The sequence below is a fragment of the Macaca mulatta genome, chromosome 9 (genome assembly GCF_049350105.2).
Source record: "Macaca mulatta isolate MMU2019108-1 chromosome 9, T2T-MMU8v2.0, whole genome shotgun sequence".
Taxonomy (NCBI): Eukaryota; Metazoa; Chordata; class Mammalia; order Primates; family Cercopithecidae; genus Macaca; species Macaca mulatta.
In genome coordinates this window covers 105100026-105117264 of record NC_133414.1, presented here as the reverse complement: position 1 = coordinate 105117264, position 17239 = coordinate 105100026, and the positions used below count along the sequence as shown (strand labels likewise).

Sequence of the window (17239 nt, the reverse complement as noted above, 5' to 3'; positions counted from 1 at the left end):
CATTAAGTTTCTAGAGTTACCTTTTGAAAAAACAAGTCTTATGTCATACTCTTGCCTAAAAACCTCCACTGGGCCTCTGTAACTTAAGCCCACATTTCCCAGAATACAGATCATTATGATCAAACCATCTTCCTCAGCCCCACCTCTGTTACCAGCACATTGAATTTCCAGTCTTTTGTATCTTTAGGCATTTGCACTTGTTGTTTTCTCTAACAAGAAAACCCTTTCCCTGTGCCTGGAGAACTCAAGGCCCCATCAGTCTTTCCTGAGTGCTCCCGTGGCTTTTTGCTCTTATCCCATATCAGTGGTTCATTGTCTTTCAATTCAACAAAGGCTTCATGAGCACCAAGTGCTGGGAGAAGAGCTAGGATTTGGGCCATGAAGATGAGTGAGCCAGCGTTCCTTTTCTTGAAGAGTTCTCCCGACAATGAAAGTGTATTAGTCCATTTTCATGCTGCTGATAAAGACATATCCGAGACTAGGTAATTTATAAAGAAAAAAAGGTTTAATGGACTCACAGTTCCCCATGGCTGGGGAGGCCTCACAATCATGGTGGAAGGCAAAAGCCACGTCTTACATAGTGGCAGACAAGAGACAATGGGAGCCAAGTGAAAGGGAAAACCCCTTATAAAACCATCAGATCTCATGAGACTTATTTACTACCAAGAGAACAGTATGGGGGAAACCACCCCATGATTCAATTCTCTCCCACCCAGTCCTTCTCACATGTGGGAATTATGGGAACTACAATTCAAGATGAGATTTGGGTGGGGACACACCCAAACCATATCAGGAAGCAATAACACCAATGCCACTATCAAAACACATTGTTTTAGTCTATTTGCATTGTTATAAAGGAATACCTGAAGCTGGGTAATTTATAAAGAAAAGAGATTTATTTGGCTCACGGTTCTGAAGACTGTACACGTAGCATAGTGCTGGCATCTGCTTCTGGTGAGGCCTCAGGAAGCTTACAGTCATGGCAGGCAATGGGAGCCAGCATGTCACACGGCAAGAGAGTGAGCAAGGTGGGGGGTGTGCCACATTTTTTTAAACAACAAGATCTCACTTAAACTCAGAGTGAGACCGCACTCATTACTGTAAGGAAGGCACCAAGACATTCATGAGGGATCCAACCCCATGATCCAAACACCTCCCACTAGGCCCCACCTCTAACATTGGGGATCACATGAGATTTGGAAGGGACACACATTCAAACCACGTCACTCATCTATCAGAAAAGTAAAATAAAATTTGCAAAGAAAAGAAAGGTTGACCCAGTCTGGGGAAGTCAGGGAAGCCATCATGGAGGTGGATGACCTAAGCAAACTCTGGCTGACTGTGACTCTGTTGATAAATGGGGTAAGCAGGGAACTGGTGGGGAGAACATTGCACAAGAATATTACCACATAAAATCAACAATGTAAGCATGAGTATATTCCTTAGCATTTCTTAAAGAGAAATGAGGTTGGAGTTTGTGTTAGTTCATTTTGCACTATTATAAAAGAATATCTGAGACTGGGTAACTTATAAAGAAAAGAGGCTTTTTTTTTTTTGAGATAGAGTCTCACCCTGTCACCCAGGTTGGAGCACAGTGGCATGATCTTGGCTCACTGCAACCTCCTCCTCCTGGGTTCAAGTGATTCTCCTGCCTCAGCCTCCCAAGTAGCTGGGACTACAGGCAGGCGCCACCACACCCGGCTAATCTTTGTATTTTTAGTAGAGTTGGGGTTTCACTATGTTGGCCAGACTGGTCTTGAACTCCTGACCTCAGGTGATCTGCCTGCCTCGGCCTCCCAAAGTGCTGGGATTACAGGCGTGAGCCACTGTGCCTGGCCAAGAAAAGAGGTTTAATTGGCTCACAGTTCAGCAAGCTATATGAGAAGCATGGTGCTGGCATCTATTTGACTTCTGGTGAAGCCTCAGAGAGCTTTTACTCATGGCAGAAGTTGAAGCAGGAGCAGGCACATCACATGGCAAGAGACGGAGCAAGGGTGAGAAGGAGGTCTCAGACTCTTAAATAACCAGATTTCACATGAACTCATAGAACAAGAATTCACTCATTATTGTGAGGGTGGCACCAGCCCATTCATAAGGGATCTGCCCCCATGACCCAAACACCTCCCACCAGGCCCCACCTTCAACACTGGGGATTACATTTTAACATGATATTAAAGGGGACAAATATTCAAACCATATCAGAATTGTTTCATCTATAGAGTATTACAGAATTCTGTGCCAGATATGTACTGAGAATAAATAGAATAAAAATTTACTATGTAAAATATAAAATGGGCCTATAATATTTCCTCAGCAAAGGAAAGGTGATCACAACTTGCTCTCTTGTGACCACACATCACAACTAACATTTGGAGCAAAAGCATTACATGTGAATTCTACAAATCCGAATGTAGTATTGTAGCAGACACAAAGAACAGAATTCAGGAAGGCACCTGAGGTGGTTGTAGATGTGGCACTTTGTAAGCCACATGGATCAATTTGAAAAATAAATTAAGCTCTTAATAAGAGAAAGTACTGTTGCCAAAAAATGAAAGAGAATATGCAAATGGCAGGCAAGTTTTTTCAAATTATGCAGAAAGATGAAAGTGAGCAATATTAGAAGTTGCACCTTGCCTCCAACTGACTTTATTTTTTTGAGATGGAGTCTTGATCTGTTGCCCAGACTGGAGTGCAGGAGAGAGATCTCAGCTCACTGCGACCTCCACCTCCTGGGTTCAAGCGATTTTCCCACCTCAGCCTCCCGAGTAGCTGGGACTACAGGCAGGTGCCACCAACCCTGGATAATTTTTGTATTTTTAGTAGAGATGGGGTTTCTAATTTTTATATTTTTAGGGTTTTGCCATGTTGGCCAGGCTTGTCTCGAGCTCCTGACCTCAAGCAATCTGCCCACCTCCGCCTCCCAAAGTGCTGGAATTACAGGCGCGAGCCGCTGCACCCAGCCACCTCCAACTGACTTTTACTCCTACTTTGCTGCTCTTGTAGCTGCACAGGCATGCAGTTAGGGATTCATTACTGAGCACACAGAATAATACAGACTCAAAACCAGGCTCAGAGTGTGCCCTGACAGAGATGCTAAAGCCGTATACTTAAACAATAAGGATTTCTTTTTTTCTTTTCTTTTCTTTTTTTTGTTTTTTAAAATGGGGTCTCGCTCTATCACCCAGACTGGAGTGCAGTGGCACAATCTTGGCTCACTGCTACCTCTGCTTCCTGGGTTCAAGTGATTCTCCTGTCTCGGCCTCCTGAGTAGTTGGGATTATAGGCATGTGCCACCACGCCCAGCTAATTTTTGTATTTTTAGTAGACACAGGGTTTCACCATATTGGCCAGGCTGTTCTCAAACTCCTGATCTCAGGTGATCCACCTGCCTTGGCTTCCCAAAGTGCTGGGATTACATGCGTGAGCCACCGTGCCTGGCCTAACCAATAAGGATTTCAACGTATGAGTGATTTGGTGACAATATTCTAGTTAGACATGGGGGCTTTTTCAAAGAGCACTATTTTTACTTCAGTTGTCTATCTAGAGTAGTTTTGTGAGGGTTAATAGAACTGCCAAGGAAGTAAAAGCTATGTCCACACCACTGCCACACAAGCCATCTCAGCTGGCACCACTGCTATCAGTCACCACCCAGCTTTTCAAAGGAATGGTCTGCACCGCTGCCTCTCCTTCCCACATCTCCCCTTCAAACCGGTTTCTACTCCCTCCACTGAGACCATTTTCTTAAAGCTCACCAATAATCTTAGTGGACAAAGAAAATAGGGTTTTCAGCTTTTGTTCTTTTCAGCCTCTCCATAGAATTTACATCCTGACCACTCCCTCCTTCCTAAAACTCTTCCAATACTTCTATAATAATAAATTATGTGGTTCTTCTTAAGCCTTCCTTTTTCTTATTCTCCATTCTCTACTCTGTACGCCACATACACATAAGAGTTTTCAAAGTTAAGGCTTGACTTATCTATGCTTCTTCCAGTCATCTATGCTTAAGGCTTCAACTGATACATTTGTGCAGAGGACACTGAAAACTTGCAGCATCTTAAAGACCCCAATCAGCTTTTTTCTGTTTCTTGTCATATTGCCTTGTCTAGGATTTATAGTCCAATACTGGTAATAGAGATGATATTGACATCCTTGCTTATTCCTAACTATAGTGAGAAGATTTCTAATGCTTTCTCACTTAGACTTATTAATATAGGTTTCTAGTCAATACTCTTTATCGGGTTGAGGAAGTTATCTTCTATTCCCATTTTGCTAAAAATGTAATGTTTGTAATGTTTGCTTGTTTTGGGCTGTGTGTGTGTGTGTGCATGTGTGAGATAAAGTACACATAACATAAAATTTATCACTGGTAACATTTAGTATATGTATAATCTTTTGCAATCATCACCACTATCTAGTTCCAGAAAATTTTCATCACTCCAAAAGGAAATCCTGCACCCATGAAGTAATCCTCCCCATTTCCCCCTAATCTCAGCCTCTGGCAACCATTAATCTGTTTTATGTCTGTACATTTTATATTCTGGAAATGTAATCATACAATATGTGGTTTTGGTGTCTGGCTTCTTTCACATAGCATAATGTTGTCAAGGTTTGCCCATACTGTAGCATGTATTGGTACTTCACTCCTTTTTATGACTGAATAATATTCTGTTATCTGGATATGCCACATTTTGTTTATCCATTTGTTAGTTGATGAACATTTAAATTGTGTCCATCTTTCAACTATTGTGAATAGTGCTGCTATGAAGATTTGTGTATAAGTTTTTGTTTGAACATCTGTTTTTAGTTCTTTCAGTTATATACCCAGGCATGGAATTGTTGGGTCTACGCTAATCCTATGTTTAACTTACGGAAGAAATGTCAAAGTGTTTTTCACAGCCTCTGCACCATTTTACGTTCTCACTACCAATGTTAAAGAGGTCCAACTTCTCCACATACTTGCCCATGCTGTTTTCTTTCTTTTTTTTTTTATGATAACTATCTTAATGGGTATGAAGTAATACCTTGTGGTTTTGGTTTGAATTTTCTTAATGACTACTGCTGTTGAGCATCATTCCATATACTTGTTGGCCACTTGTATATCTTTTTTGTAGAAATGCCTATTCAATTTAGTTGCCTATTTTGTTGTTGTCGTCCAGTTGCAAGAGTTATTTGTATATTATGGATACTAGTCCTTTGTCAAATATGTAATTTCCACATATTTTCTCCTATTTTGTGGGTATTATTTTCACTTTGTTGATAATGTTCCTTGAGGAACAAAAGTTTTTAATTTTAATGAAGTCTAATTCATCTATTTTTTTTCTTATCTTGTTTGTGCTTTTGGTGTCATATCTAAGAAACCATTGCCAAATCAAGGTCATAAAGATTTACCCATATGTTTTTTTGTAAGAGATTTCAATCTCTCATTCTCATATTTAGGACTTCTATCTGTTTTATATTTGTATATGGTATAAAATAAGGGTCCAACTTACTTATTTATTTTTTATAGGGTCTTGCTATGTGGTCCAGGCTGATCCTGAACTCCTGGCCTCAAGCAATCCTACTGCCTCAGCTTCTCAAAGTGCTTGGATTACAGGCATGAGCCACTGCACCTGGCCAAACTTTATTCTTTTGTATGTGGACATCCAGTTGTTTCAGTGCTATTTATCAAAGAGTAGTCTCCTTCCCCATTGGATGGTCTTGATACCTTTGTAATAATAAATTGACCATAGATGTTGGGTTTGTTTCTGGACTTTCGTTATTAACTGAATGTTTGTATAACTCCAAAATTCACATGTTGAAGCCCTAACCCCTAATGCAATGGTATTTGGAGATAGGCCTTTAGGAGGTATCTTAGTCCATATTGTGCTACTATAATGGAATACTTGAGACTAGGTAATTTATAATAAACAGAAATTTATTGTCTCATGGTTGTGGAGGCTGGAAAGTCCAAGATCAGGCAGCCAACATCTTGTGAGGGCCTTCTTGCTGTATCATCCCACGGCAGAAGGCAATGAACAAGAGAGAGCAAGAGAGAGAGCAATATTTCAAACTTGCAGCTTCAAGCCCTTTTCTAATCTGCATTAATTCATTCATGAACATGGAGTCCACATAACCTAAACACCTCCCGGTTAGGCCCCACCTCCCAACACTGTTACATTGGGGGTTAAGTTTTCAATACATGGTTTTTGGAAGACACATTCAAACCATAGCAGGAGGTAATTAGGTTTAGATTAAGTCATAATCTCAAGGCCCCCATGATGGGATTAGTAGACTTATCAGAAGGAAGAGAGTTCTCTCAGCCCTCCTCTCCAAAGGCATGCTCCAAGAAAAGGCCATGTGAAGACATAGCAAAAAGACCGCCATCTGCAAGCCAAGAAGAGAGTCTTCACCAGGAACTGAATCAGCCAGCACCTTTGTCTTAGACTTCCAGCCTTCAAAACTATGAGAAATAAATTTTTGCTGTTCAAACTACCTGTCTATGGTATTTTATTATGGCAACCCAAGCTGACTAAGACAACTTTCAATTCTATTCCATTGATCTGTATTTCTACCCTTATGCCAGGACCACACCATTTTGATTACTGTAACTTTATAGTAAGTTTTGAAATTGGAAAGTGTGAGTGAACCCTCCAACTTTGTTCATCTTTTTCAAAATTATTTTGACTATTTGGAGTCCCTTTCAATTTCTTGTGAATTTTAGGACTGGCTCTCCCATTTCTGCAAAAAAAGACATGGTATTTTGATAATTATTGCATTGAATCTGTAGATCTCTTTGGGTGGTATTGCCATTTCACCCATATTAAGCCTTCTAATTCATGAACACAGGATATCTTTTCAATTATTTAGGTCTTTTCTAATTTTTTGGTAATGTTTTATAGTTTATTATGTATAATTCTTTCACCTATTTGGCTAAATTCATTCCTAGGTATTTTATTCGTATTTGTTTCTAACTGTAGAAGAAAGTATTAATTTTATGAAATACTTTTCTCAGTTTATGATCTCCCCATGATTATTTTCCTTTAATTTGTTAATATGGTGAATTACATTGATAAATTTCCTAAAATTGAACCATCCTTGTAACCCTGGTATAAACCTTAGTTGATAACAATATATTATGCTTTTTGTATCTTGCTAAACAGAGGGGGGAAAGAATAGAGAAGCCCAAACTTAAAAAAAAAAAAAAAAACTCAAACTTTACTTCTTAGCCCGCCTTGCAGCTAAGGGTGAGTAGTCATTTGACACAGTTCTGGCCAACAAGACAAAAGCAACAGATACTCTGTGGGACTTCCAGGAAAAACTCTTTCAAAAGGATCTTATGTGGAGGGTCTAAGCCCCTCTCCCAGAAAAACACAACAGTTTTGCATGATGACTCACTTTGGGGTGATGAAGGATGCTATGCTGGCCAACACATCTGAAAGGGATTTTAGAGAAAGAGCCCATTTTTAACTTAATTCTTGGGTAAGAAATCTAATAAATGATGTGACTAAACACCATTGGAATTTAAAGCTCTGGAAAAACACTCTCATCTGCCAGACCTATCCATCCCTATTCAATACCCTCAACTCTGAGTAGGAGACCCCTTCTGTCATTGTGAGGTGGGAGGCAATATAGGGTGACAAGGCAGAGGGTGGGTTTTATGGACTCAGCCAGACCTGGGTTCAAGTCTTAGCTCTGCAAGCTCTGATTTGACCTCTCTGAGCCTCATTTCCCTACCAAGTAAGTGGTGATAACGAGAGTTCCAACCTTGTAGGACTATTTGGGGGTAAAGAATGAAATGAAATGTTGCATGTAAAGCACATGGCACAGTACTCACATATGAGCTGTTGTTCTGCTTATTATCATTAGTATAATTTATGTATCAGTTTAAGTAGAATACAATAATGATTACATTTTTAAAACAATGATGTGCTTTTGGAAAGTCCTCCATTTGAGTTACTTGAGGAGGCAGCATCACGTGTTACCACCCAAGGAAGTAATTCTAGCACCTGGTGACTGTTAGAGCCTCAGGAAAAGGGAGCCAGAAGTTCTGACTTGAATGCAGAACCAAATTCTGCTACATGGTAGGGAAGCATAGACCAGGTAAGCAGAATCAAGAGTGGGGTCAAGTTGCAGGGAGTGGGGAGAGAGAGGCGAGCCTCCAGTGAGACAAGATGACCAGCCAGGGACAAAATGGCCTCCTCTCTATCTGGGTGCTCAGGAGGTAGCCCAACGGCTGGCACATAGCAATAGATAGATGGCAGGAACCCTGGCCTGCCTCGGAGATAGATACATCCATCATCCTCAGGCAATCAAGCAGTTTTTAGTGGAAGGTGGTGACTAGGAAGTCAGCAAGCAATTTTCAGTTCTAAAAGGATTTCAAAGCCTGGACAGCCCAAGAAGCTGCACAGCATGACCTGAAGCCTACACAGAGTGTCTGAGCTTGGGAAGATCAGCCAGAAGATCAGCCTTCTAAAGAGGCCAGGAGTCTTGCTCTAGAGCCTTGGCTGGGAGTGGAGTTGGGGCAGGGATGACTACGCCACGTGAGAAGAGGAAATGCCTGAATACAGGGCCTTCTCCAGTGCATGGAGGATATGAGCGCTCTGCCCGGACCTGCTGGGGTTGCTGCACCATCTTGGGGCATACTGGCTCCCAGTAGCCTTTTATTCACAACAGCACCTGCACCTCTTTTAATGGAGGGCTCCCCTCTGGCAGTCAGAATCCCCTTCCCTGGGAATTTGTCTCTTTGGGGGCAGCCCTTAACCAATGACAATCGCCCCCTGATCAGGACCATCTGAGATGTGACTTACATGCCTCAGTGCATCCCCAGAGGATGGAACCAAAGCAGCCTTATGTGGCTGTGCTTGATAGTGCACCCCTGGTTAGCTTTCTCCCGTGCCTGCCTCATTCCCCACTGCCCTCTGGTTTTTCCTGGGAATACTTATAAACGAATCACTTGGCAAGAATCCTTCACATCTCAGGGTTTGTGCCTGGGGAACTGTGCTTCGCAGCAATGGTATCTACCACCATGCCTTGCACAGGTGCATGTTAAATATTTGGAGAGAGAGACAGACAGAGGCAGAGGGACATTCTAGCATGACCTGAGCTGCTTCTGTCCATAGACAAGAACTCAGGCCTGGCCAGAACAGCATATGGTCAGAAAAAAAGGGCTCACCCTAGAAAAATCATTGTAACCTGGGGGCAGAAAAAGACAACACTTTGTCCTGTAGGTAGAATTTCCTCTTCATTTCCTTTAGTGAACGCCTCCACAAACCACATTGGGTTGGGTATGAAGTCTCTTTGACTCAGACCTGAAGGAAGTTCAATGTCAGGTCAAAAAACAGGGAAAGGGAGGTGAGAGAACATGCCCAGAGAGCAGGTCAGAGAAAGGTGGAGGCCGCAGATCATTGCCATCCAGCCTTCCCTGACAGCCAAGAGAGGTGGCACTGAGACCAGTGCCCCAAGGGTGGCAAATGTCCTGCCCCCTCCCAATCTCTTCTTTATATTTCTTCTAGAATGACATTTCTGGAATGGAACCAGGGAGGGTATCACAGAGAAGGTGGGGTTGAGTTATGTCATTGTGGTAGGTAAAATAATGGCCCCCCAAATACGTCTGTATCCTAATCCCTAGAACCTGTGAATATGGTACCTTATATGGCAAAAGGGACTTTGCAGATGCACTTAAGTTGAGGGTGTTAAAATGGGGGAATTATCGGGGAGGGCCCAATGTGATCACAAAGGTTCATTTGAGAGGTGGGAGGATCAGAGGGAGAAGATGTCACAACAGAAGCAGTGGTCAGAATGATGTGGCCATGAGCCAAGGAATGCAGCAGGCCTCTAGAAGCTGGAAAGGGCAAGGAACAGATTCTCTTTAGAGCCTCCAGAAGGTACGCGGTTCTACAGACACTTTGATATTAGCCCCCAAGATACCCGTTTTTGACTTCTGCCCTCCACAACTATAACACATTTACGTCATTTAAGCCACTAAACAGGTGGCAATTTGTTATGGCAGCAGTAGTAAACTAACCCAGTCAAAAAGGATGAAGAAGTCTTCCAGAAGAAACATGGAGAAGCAAGACTTTTTTTTTTTTTTTTTTTAGTGACACAGTTTCACTGTGCTACATAGGCTGGAGTGCAGTGGCACGATCTTGGCTCACTGCACCCTCTGCCTCCCAGGTTCAAGCGATTCTCCTGCCTCAGCCTCCCAAATAGCTGGGACTACAGGCACCTACCACCACAGCTGGCTAATTTTTGTATTTTTAGTAGAGCCTGGGGTCTCACCATGTTCGCCAGGCTGCTCTTGAACTCCTTATCTCAGGTGATCCACCCGTCTCAGTCGCCCAACGTGCTGGGATTACAGGTGTGAGCCACTGCAACCAGCTGCAAGACATTCTTGAGAAGAAATAGAAAGACCATGACAGGAGTGACAAAACACAGTGGGTGGGGGAAGCTGCTGGCAAATGGTAGTGGATGCTGTTGGTTGCCTATCCGGCATCAGTGCCCCCTACTACCTTCTTAGCCAAATCCCAAGTTTTCTCAGGTACCTCTTACCCCACAAAGCCACATGCCTCAGGGGAAGCTGGCACTGCTCCCCACTCTGGGGTGGGAGGAGACCCATTGGCCTGAGAGTGACACCAGCCAATGGGTATGTGCCCAGTTCCGGCCAGTGAGAGGAAGGGAAGTCACCAAAGGCAGGGGCCCTGAGGAAAGCTTTCTTCTCTCCTCTTCATCTGGACATCGTTGGTCTGGCTGTGTGTCATGGAATCCCTCTAGCCATCTTATACCCAACTGGGGGAAGAAATCAGCACCCAAAGGAGAGCAGAATGGACAGGTAGAAAGAATCTGGCTCTTCATGGATGTCACTGAGTCCTTAAGCAACTTGAAGTCTTCTCTTTTAGTGGACTTTCTGTATTGTGAAATCATACATTTTCCTATTATCTGAACTGCAGTTTCTGTTACTTGCAGCCCAAAGCATCCTAACTGACATTGCTGATTTAAAAGGTCAAGGCCAGCTTACAAAAGACCTTGAAGGCCATGGTGAGGGATGAGCAATGCAGGCACCTGTCATCAGGGGTTAGACATTTTTAATAGGGGAGTGACCTAACTTGTGTTTGGAACAAATGACTATTAGGACACAGAAGATAAAAGGGGATTGGAACAGACTGAATTGAGGGGAGAGAACAGAAAGCTACCATAACAGTGCAGGTGAGGTGGGCTGAACCAAGGGATGGCTTGGAGGTGGGGAGGAAAAGAGACGAGATTCAGGTCCCATCAAAGGACTTGGAACCTGAGAGAATACAGAGCATGAGAAGTAGAGACAACTACAGAATTTTTAAAAATACACTCATTACTGTAATCCCAAGAATGAAAAGTATCTTAAATGCTTTTTAATGTCTACAGCTATAATAAAGGGAAGCCTCAAGTCTCCTTCCCCTCCATTTCAGCTGGGCTGGAGCCTGTATTTAAAGTACGTCAAAAGAAACAGTGATTGAAGTCAACACAGATGTTAAGAGTAAGATTAACACCCAGAAAAGCTGCAGGTCCCATAACCTTCCCCCAGAGGGGAGCCGACGTGTTCTCTTTTTTTCTTCTTTTGTCTCTTGGACATGTACCAAATTGTGCCCCAACTGAAACATCTGGAAGTGCACCAGGGCCTCTCCAACAAAGGACAACCCTGGGAGCGAACTTGGCAATGACATTAGCACTTCTGCAGTAGCCACACCAGTGTCACTTTTCAATTTAAAAAGCAAAACAAAACAAAACAAAAAATAAACACTCCTTTTCAGATTTTTGCCCCAGGTCAGATTCCTTTCTCAGGTAAAAATGCCATCATAGGCATGGAGTCAAGACTGTGAAAAGGAGACCCACGCTCACATATTCCAAACGGCACCTGACTTCTGGCTCCCCGTTTGTAAGAAAATACCACAAGCTGTTGAGAAATGATGAATAGTCCTAAAACTGGAAAGTGAAGAGTGATCAACACCACCACAATTTGAAGTATGAAGACTATCTGTAGACAACCTGCACGTTTAACATCATAAAAGATGTCCGATGAAAGATTTCTGCTCCAGAGTAAGCTAAGCGTTTGCCTCGCCTTCCGTTTGACTCCCATTCAGCCTCTATATTTATATAGGCGAATATATTACAGTTTGAGATTTTCAGGTTATATTTCACAGATGACATTTTTAATCTGCCTCAAAAATGTAAACATAGCAAGGGTGTTCTGCAGACACACTGCCTGGAGCAACTGTCAAATGGAAAATTCAGTGGAAAGTTTAGCCTGTCTCCAGTTTAACTAAGTTGAAGAATGCTGCAAAAACAGGTGTTGTCTGACACAAGTAATAATTATCTTTCACCTTGATGGATGTTAGTTTAATCTGTTCCTTACACGGTAGCTTGGTCTCAGCTGACTGAATTTAGTGCCAAAAAAGCAGATGACAGGGTGAGTGTGGCTGGTATGTGACACTAGTTACAAGACAAGGCTTTGGGGAAGTTTTGATTGATTTTCCTAAGGGGGTTTAATCATTTCTCCTGTTTGCCCAATAAATATTTAAATCTAGATGGATATCGTGGTACTCTGTTAAGGTACTAACATTTTCATTAATGGATTTTAAGAGAGTTTCATTGAGAGCATGATTCAATTCAATGACTTTCACAGAGAAGGGAAAATGAGTTATTAGAACATTTCCTAAGACATGAACAGACCCTATATATTGATGTTTCAGGATAAATTACTCAGTCAGAGGGACTGCAATGTTAGCTGGGGAAAAGTAGAAGAAAGGTCTTCCAAATGCTGATCTTAAGCCTTATTCAAAGTCTTCCAAACTGAAAGGCATATAACTTGAAACATTACTCATGTATCTAGCAGCCCCAAAGAAGCCTGTCTGTGCCAAGGATAAAGCTGCATTGTCACCATGTGCTGCTTTCTTTTTTATCTTCCGGAAATTTTTTTAAGCTAATGACAGGCAATTCGATAAGATGCTTTTGGCAGTCTTTTGGACACAGTCATTTCAGAAGGGAAAGTGGTCTATCATCCCCAAATGGCAGGAATATGTATTATAGATAATATTCAGAACAAAGCCTGTGAAACTAACCATACTCAATTCATGAAATATTGAAGTTCCTACCATGAAAGTCAGTAGAGTGTAGTGAGGAAGCTGGGACCCTGGATTGCTTGGATCTTGACTTCTTTGCCCACCAGGTGAGTGGCCTTGAGCAAGGCACTTACCTTTTCTATGCCTCAGTTTCCTCATCTGTGAAATGGGGATGCTGTATTTCTTACTTCATGGGATTTCATTGTAGTTGTAGTAAACATCACAGAAGCCTGTGGGGAATAAGATGATGAATGAGATGCCACATGCATGTGCGCACCTTCTCAAAGAACTTACAACAAAGCAAGGGAGGCAGAGATTCATGAACCATTGCAGAATACGAATGGGATAATGACCAAGGGTAATAGATAAACAAAGAGTTCTAGGAGCAAGGAATGACTTGATCCAACATGAGCTGGGCCTTAGAAATTAAGTAGGATCCCAGTGGGAAGGAGATATCTGCAAGTAGAGGGAGTTAACTGCTGTGATGGAGAAGTAAAGAGAGTAATCTCCCAGCTGAAAGATCACTGCAAAAGGAAGCAAGCAGGCTTTGTCCTACCATACAACCCTGCACCAAAGGCAAAACACTGGGAATATTCAGGGCTCTTTAGAAACACTGTTCCACCTCAACTGCCCCAGAATAGGCTGTTTCAACAAGCCACAATCAGAGCCATCAGTTTGATGCAGACAAATCAACCATGAATTTTATTACAAACTAGTGTCTTCTCCGGGTCCAGTCCCAGGATCAGGGCCCACAGGGACCAGGGAGCTGGTGAGAGAGCTGGTAGGGAGCAGATCCTGTGTGTGTGTTACTGGGATCTCCCATGTTTTTACCTAAGAGTGAGTACCATGGTCCCATTGATAGCCATACCCCAGGCTGCCCAGGCTTTTCCTAGGATTTCACTTCCAACTCTTCTCTTCAGGAGGTCTGTCTCCTGGACAGCTCTCACACAATAATGGCTAACATTTACTGAGCACCTACTTTGTGCTGGGCACCGTTCTTGGCTGTCAGTAATCCAGGAGATGGGTACTATTTATTTTTATTTTTTTTTTAGATGGAGCCTCATTCTTGTTGCCCAGGCTGGAGTACAGTAGCATAATCTTGGCCCACTGTAACCTCTGCCTCCTGGGTTCAAGCAATTCTCCTGCCTCAGCCTCCCAAGTAGCTGGGATTACAGGCGCCCATCACCACCCCCGGCTAATTTTTGTATTTTTAGTAGAGATGGGGTTTCATCACGTTGGCCAGGCTGGTCTCGAACTCCTGACCTCAGGCAATCCACCCACCTTGGCCTCCCAAAGTGCTGGGATTACAGGCATGAGCCACTGCGCCCGGCCTACGATAGGTACTGTTATTATGCCCTTTCCACAGAGGTAAGAACTGTGTTACATGAGCCTCACCATGTAAAATGTAGCTTGACAGCCCCTCACTCAGGGCCACACCAACTTATCGCCTTGTGATTGCCGGGCCACTATTTTTCTGTCTTCCACTGGGTATTGCCTGAAATGCCACCACCCTCTCCTGACCATCCACCTCCAGCGATCTTCTCCTGTTTCCTGGGCTCTCCACAGCAGAGACATTGGGCTCCAAGTGACAGTTCTTACCTTACTACCCCAGCCCTTTTCCAGAGCACCCTTTGTAGGAGGGCCAGTGAGGGAACAGGCATGGAAATGGGGGCCATGCACACCCGGAAACCTGGGACCCCTCTCAGCCCTGCCTGCTGTTTAATCTGACTGTGATGCAGGATTTTTCTTCCCAGTCACTTCGCATGTCAGGGACCCCTGGCCAATGATGCCCCACCCGGGCCTTGCTTGGCCATGCTAAGGTGCCCCAGCTTGCCTGTGTTGTAGCTTGTACCCATGTTCAGTGGTTCCCAAGCTCTTGTACTGTGCCCAAGAAGAATGAGGATGCACACCATACATTGAAGGGTGAGGAGTGGGGAGAAGAATGTTACTGAGCGATGAAACAGATTTTAGCAGAGGGGACACGCAGGTGGTCCCCCTACCCAAAGGCAGGAAAGTTCCCCTCGTACAGCTGGACCCAGGGCCTCTTATGGACTCAGAATGGGGAATGTTTGCTGATGGGTTTGGGAGTGTGCAAAAAAGCTTAAAGCAAAAACACCACTCAAAGGTGGGCACGATAGTGTAGAAAACCAATTAGGAAAGGGTAGGTATATGTGAAATAGATGAAGGGTGGGGAACAATCAGAGGAAAGTGTGCCAAACAGGAAGACAAGTTCTCAAACCGGTCCAAGGATTGAACTTGTAGTTTGGCTTTCAGGCTTTTTAAACTGTCTTTTGCTTAGAGGTGGGGTTTCACTGGGGCTCCACCCCTATCTGCCTAGGCATTTGGCTGCCTTCTGACGCTCTCCACTGTCTCTGCCAAGCTTCTTTACTGCCGGTGACTTTCCCTCCAGAGACTCCATGGTCCTCCCTCCAGTCTGGCTCCCTTTGGAAACACTTTTCCAGGATCTCAAACAGGATTTAACATCACCAAACGTAAGTTGTGAGCCAAGTTCAAGTCTCCCCTCAGGTCCCAAGTAAATAAGATGGAGTTGAGCCCCTAGTGTTCAGTGCTCCTAAATGTGGTCCATGAAAGAAAAGAAGTTTCCATAGCATTCTATCATAAGAGCTGCTATCATACAGAAGCCCTCAGGAGATGGCTTTTTCTCTATCAGTCCTAAGCACCATATTCCATGTGGAAACAGCCACAGTCCCTACAATTCTGAGACCTCTCCAGAGGCCTAGATCTGTGCTGATGTCACTGATAGGATCCCCTACGAAGAAAGCCCTACCTCACCCCATAGCATAGTGTATACCTACCTGCCTCATCTACACACATACCTGGAATGCAGGCTTTACTCTAGAACCAGGACAAGATGGCCCAGTACAATCAGGACTTATTAATACATAAAGGCTAAATCAGCTAATGTTCACTGATAAGTGCACAGTCATATTAAAACTTCAGTGTTCTGAATGTTACAGTATCTCCCATTCATTAGGCATTTCTCATGCCTAGCAGTTTAGTCTACCCCATTAATTCTTCCAACAACAATAATATGTTGGAGCTATTATTTTATCCACTTTTCAATGGGAAAATTGGGGCTTAGAGAGGTAAAATCACATGCTCCAAGTTGCACAACCAGCAACTTCCCTATCCCAGATGTTTCAAACCATAAAGCGAATAGCTAGCAGAGCATGAATAAGAGCCCAGAGCAATCTAACGGCAAAGCTCACCACCAAAGAAAAGGTGTCTTCCTACCAGAAATGTCCCAGAAAAGATGGCTCTGCTTTCCCTAGATGAAGCCAGGAGAGGCTATAGGTACACAGCAGTCCCCTCACATCCTGTATGGGAAGGAGGCGATCAGCAGGGCTGGAGCAGAGAGGGACTACATTTCAGGAACTATCAGCTCAGGTCAGCAGCCAATCTGTAGACCCAAAATCCAGAAGTGGAAGGACAAAGAGCTCTACAAGCCCCACCCATGTCAGCTTGGCCAAAGCCCTGGAGCCAGAGTGATATTAACCCAAAGCTGAAGTGAAATGATTTATTTTGGGAAACCAAAGGCTCAGGAAGAAATGACATATTCAGACCTTGGTGAAGTATTATCTGAAGTCAAAAAGCAGGACTATATCCAATCCTACTGTGACCACAGTGCACCAGCCACAAAGCCTACAAATGCTTCTCCACCTACCCCCTTCCTAAACCCTCAAGGAGACCAGCCCTCTGACAATGATGACTAAAAAGAGTCTCAAAGGTCCCTCCCTGGATTCCCTTGTTTCGTCTCCAGTCTCTTTTCTCCCTCCACCTCGTGAACACCTGGGTCTTCCTACCACATTTGTCCTCCCCTCAGGGTCTTGGTTCCATTTGGAGGGGCAGGGCATCCTTGAGGTCCCCCAGACCCCCAGGGGCACCAGATCTTTCCTGCACTCCACAGTAAACGGGTTCCATTTGGAGGGGCAGGGCATCCTTGAGGTCCCCCAGACCCCCAGGGGCACCAGATCTTTCCTGCACTCCACAGTAAACGTCTACAATACAGACAAATGCTTATATAGCTCAGAGTGGTCATAACTCAGATGCACAGTTCTTCTCAGAAAGTCTTTTTCTATACCACAAAGCATGGGGAGAGAAAGGAAAGAAGGAGGTAAGGAGGAAAAAAAACCCAACCTACCATTCAC

General features: G+C 43.7%; 1 long non-coding RNA gene across 1 annotated transcript in view; it reads right to left on the bottom strand.

The window, feature by feature from the left end:
• The window catches only part of LOC144331203 (uncharacterized), a 52329-nt gene extending 35886 nt beyond the window's left edge, over window positions 1-16443 (bottom strand). Inside the window, exon 1 of the long non-coding RNA XR_013398167.1 lies at window positions 16326-16443. This is a non-coding gene — a long non-coding RNA (uncharacterized LOC144331203). The remainder of the gene's footprint in view (window positions 1-16325) is intronic.
• Between the last annotated feature and the right edge of the window lie 796 nt (window positions 16444-17239).